Below are 5,300 nucleotides of genomic sequence, written 5' to 3' on the forward strand. Positions count from 1 at the left end.
ACTCAACTAAAATGTGTGTTATTTAGTCTAGTGACTCAGCCTTGTACATACAAATTTAATTAGGTCATGATGTTTTCTTCACTGAATACTTTGCTGTGGTTGCCAGCCCAGATGCTCGGTTTTGGAGAAACACAGTCTCTTGTGCTATTCACTGAACTGCTCTATAAGGGAGACAAATAGACAGGTTTTAGCAGGAATGTCATTCTATGGGGGCTGCATAATTTGAGGAATTGAGCTTACATATTAGGAATTGAGCTTACATATTACATCATAATGTTAAACTGCTATTTCAAAACATCTGTAATTTTTTATGAAAAAGAAATCAAGATTTTTGGAATAATGTGATATCTAAGCATAATTTTACTAACGTTAATACATTACTTTGGCGGTTGCCCTCGCTGAGACTGAGCCACGATACTTACATATCTTATATTTTACATATTAACAACATGTACAGCTGAATATTTACTGAAACATATCAAAGTGAAATACATTGCAATCAAATCTGCAACCTTTTGATAACAAGCCCTCTTCCCAAAGAAAAACAAAGAAGATGGGAGAGCACCAAATGAAATCTGGTGTTCTTCAGTGTCCAACGTGTTAAACAGTGATGAACTTACATTAGCTCAAACACATATAATTATGGTCTTTCAATCAGTAGTCATGCACTATATTTAGATAAAGGAAGGGCCTACACAGAGAAGAGTTGACCTGAAACTAAAATAAAAATATACTATGTAAGATAATATAAATCTGAATGATGTAATGTCATAAATCTGGTATGAGTGTGCTTTTGGCATTTGTACGTATCTTGGTGTATGCGTCTCACCAAATAATTTGAAACTTATTTTCTGGGGGACTGATCCAAGAAAAAATCTGTGGGGAAATGGCTGGACAGATGACTCACTATTGTTCATTTACATCATGGGTGAAATGCTTTTTAATGCAGAAAAAAAACCATTTATGTCAGGTTACACTATGTGGAGACTGCTCAATGAATTCCATATGATTCCATGTTTTCCATTTCTTTTGTTTCGGCACTCTCACTGGGCAGTATTTTTTTTTAAATCTAACTCTCTTTTACAACAATCCACATCATGCAGTAGAGGTAATGTAGATACACATGATTTGCTCATATATACAGGAGTGCCATATGAACTGGACTGTCATTGTCAACACCTGAAAAGCATGACCTACTCTTGAAGTTGTAATAATAAAATTTAATGTGTGGTGGCCAACCTAAAATTTAACAGGAAGAGCTGAGTGTGATTCTCAGAGGTAAAGCTGAACTCTCATAGATTGAGGACAGCTGGAAGTGGTAGAAAATTTCAACAGCTCAAGTGCTGAGCGGTGGTTACCAGGGGTAGTAATCAGAAATTTCAACAAGATGCCCATAAAAGATGACCCTCGTCCCAAGCCCCACCCCCAAGCCTTCTGTTGAGAGGAAGGCAATAGCGAGCATGTTGGGGGGTAACAGCTGTCATACCAAATGGGGCTGGCTGGTTAGGGTCTAATAATGTCTTGGACAAGCTAATCTCTTTCCTTTGTGTTGTGGCTCTAATGGTACTTAGAGGATTTGCTCCATTTTGATTGTAATCAGACCCAAAATGCTCAAGTATCTGATTCTGACCTTCATGCAATGCAGAATGTTTGGAATCAATGTAGACCATCTTCACAAGCATCTTCACAAAACCAAAATGAAAAAAAAAAATCTGTTTTTTTTTAATCTCCTAAAGCAGTATAAGCTGTTACTCTGCACATTGCCCTGACTATAATCTTTTGTCTATTATCATATAAAACCAACAGTCTGCATAATCCAAACATGCTGGTGTGAGGAAGAAGCAATTTTTGAATTGAATTGTTTAAGTTCCTCTGAGTTGGACCCCTTGGAGACTGATTTCTTACTTGACATCCAAAATCAATAATAAATAATTCAATTGTACTCAGTACAATCAAACATGGCTGTTAAAACATTTTCCCAATTACAGTGCCCATAGAATTAAAGTCCATTTTTAAAGCAGAAACTATAGAGAACATGATATGAGCATCTGAGTATACACTCTACATAGGGCAGCTGAGAGCTTGTGATTGTGCTTCAGTAACCTCTGATGTGTAATAAAGCATGACAGGGAAATGTAGGTTAAGCTCACCCATTTTGCTAATGAATACAAATGTTTGTTAGCTGGGAGCTCAAAAACAGCATATAAAATAAAGGGCAAGGATGAATTGTTGGGTCAGATTGTTTGGAGCTCATTCAAATGGTTTTGGCTCGAAGCGATACAGACAAAGAACAAGAGTGGAGCAGAAACAACATTGAGTGAGGTGGACAAAACTAAGGAGTCCTTTTGTATTATTCTGAAATAATGTTTCAGATAATAATAAGTAGTTTGCATATTCAGTTTGATATACCTGTCTAAATAAACTATTCTGGCTTCTGTGTGCATAAATGTAGGCATATATCTGTGTATCTGATATGTTGATTTTCTTCTCTTTTACATTTTTTGTGCACAGTATACTGAGAATGACTGGGATTCAATTTCTCCTTTAACTCGATACATATTTCACATCAATGTTCCCCCTGAGAACTTTTACAATTTACCCATTTCCTTCATGCAATCAAGAGTGTTTTTTCATATTTCATTAAGAGATTTTGCTAACTCCCAGGATATCAATAAAGTTAATCTGAGCTTTGAAACAATCTACTTCTTCCCCACAGAGAGTGGTTTACCCTAACTAAATCAATTATTCAGGAATTGCCTTAACTAAATCAATTATTCAGGAATAGTCTAGATGTATATTGATTATTATAATCTTGCATCATCACATCTAACAAACTCACCTCATCCACATTTAAGTTCCGAACTTTTCATTACTTTCATTGGGAATAATCACCCCCTATTCTGACTCACAAGGACAGACATGAGAATGTCCACCTAACCCTACTCCTAACCCTAACCCCCTTTTGATCACCCTTCTAAACCCAACTCCTCAGACTCCATACTGTAGTCTCACTGTAGACTTTTTCTCCTCAAACACTGGGGATTTTCAGAACTGCTGAAACTCACCATCCTCTTAGCCTCTGTGAAACCTCTTACCCGGAAGTCCGTTCTCTGGTCTTGCTTCCTTGTCCATCCACTTATGTCCTCTTTCTGTCATATTGTTGCCACTGACCTCTGGTCTCTCTCCTACAACCATAAAAATCCATGACCTCTCCAAAGCATTGTATACCCCACTACCTCCTCTGAATTATAGCCCTGTGCATCCTGACCTCTACATCTACTACCTGGCAAAACTTCTCCCTCTTTTAATGGTTGTTTCTCCAAAGCCATCAGAAGCCATCCCTCCTCTCCGAAAAAAAAACTCTTGATTTGTTATCAGCCCTAACATATTGCTTAATGTCACTTCTCCTCTTCCTATCCAAAACTATTGCCCCCACCCTCTCGACAAATGCACTGCAACATTCAGCACTACATCTTCAGACATTAACATGTCATCATTCCCCCTCTAAACCAGCTTTTCTGGGGCTTCTATCAGCATTACATTACATTATATAATGTCCATTTATCAGATGCTCTTATCTAGAGTGACCTCCAGCACAAAAGAACAGAAGTGTATCCATTCAAGTTGAATGAGCAACAGTGTCAGACTAGGCTAATAATACTCCCAGTCCAGTGAGTGTGAGCATAACACTATGCTCCTTCTTGTGTTTCCATAGCATTGCTAAGCAGATGACACTCAAATTTATCCCTCCATCTCATGCACAGGTCTCTCCTCATATCCCTGCATGTGTCTTTATGCTTCCCAATGTCCACACTGCCCAACAGCCAAAGCTTTATAAATTGTACTTGTTTTTATCAACTCACAATTCCCTGGGATACACTGCACTGAAGCCCTCCCACCCACACAGGCAAACACACACTTCACAGAGTAATGTCTGGCAATACTTTAACCATGCCCCAGATGGTGGCTCTGACACAAACTGGGTGGTTCTTCCTGTACAATATTAAAAATGTCTGAACGCTTCTCACCACCTGCTACACCCAGATACTCATTCTGGCCATGGTGCTCTCCTACATGGACCACTGAAAGGCCCTCCTAGTACACCTACTTGATGGCATTACCTGATCTTTGTAATTCAACCAGAACACTGCTATCCAACAGCTCTTGTTCCCCCATGTAGCGAAGGGCAAGACACTCTGTCACACCCACTTTCACCAAAGGCTGATCTTAGTCCCCACCTCATGGAGGACTACTGGTTACAACCGTAATTACTTTCAAAACTTAAGTTCTCTCTACATCCCTACTAGCGCCCTCAGCCCTCCTAAAGTCCATCTGTCTGTTCCTCACTTCCACTGTCAGATGACAAGGGCTGGTTAAATTTTATTTCCATCTCCACACTTGTGGAAAGAGCTACTCACCATAACTAGTGAAGCAAGGTCACTTATCACTTTCTGATGCATTCAAAAGGCTATATTTGGATTAATAAATCAGATCTTGCCTGAAACTGTACCACATTACTGAACATTGGAGATTATCACTTAATCACATCAAATATTGAAACTGACCACTGATCGATATGAATTACATTGGCAGCTCCCTGAAACCATACTTGATGTAAAATTATGAAATATGTAATTAGAAATGTTGTTGATGCCATGAAATCATAGCTTCTTTACTGCACCAATTTCCCAAGACTATCAAAAAAGTGACAATAAAATAATGACAGACACTATGTCAGGTATAACCTAGTAATTATTTAGGTCCATAGTTGTGCAATACTTACAGAATTATTACAGGAACAGTTGAGTATATATTCTCTTTCTCAGTTATAGATGTGGTTCTGTTTTTAGTATTTGCACTCCAGTAAACAGTAGTGATCACAAAATCTGGAGAGCCAAAGTACTAAATAAACCAGCATTAATTAATTAATTAATTAATTAATTAACATTTACAGTAATTGGTACATCTTCATTATCAAAGTAGTTATTCAGTCCTAAGATCACCTAAGAACATTACAGCTAAAAATTCTCCTTTGGCAAAAGTGTTCCACAGTCTGATTCGCACACACACGCACCCAAATGAATGTCTTTTCGTCCCACCCTCATCTGAGCAACAAGAATTGATTAACACATAGGATTACGTTATAATTACATCTACAGTACATTACATGTTCAGCTGGGTTCAATCTTGAAACACAGAACATGTCTCTTTAAGAGGAGGGATTCCCTCTTTAAGCTACGAAATCACGTTACGCTCCGCAATGTGCTGATGCTGCGCACCCTGCGTCGCATTCTCGACGT

This window comes from Megalops cyprinoides, chromosome 6 (assembly GCF_013368585.1).
Source record: "Megalops cyprinoides isolate fMegCyp1 chromosome 6, fMegCyp1.pri, whole genome shotgun sequence".
Taxonomy (NCBI): domain Eukaryota; kingdom Metazoa; phylum Chordata; class Actinopteri; order Elopiformes; family Megalopidae; genus Megalops; species Megalops cyprinoides.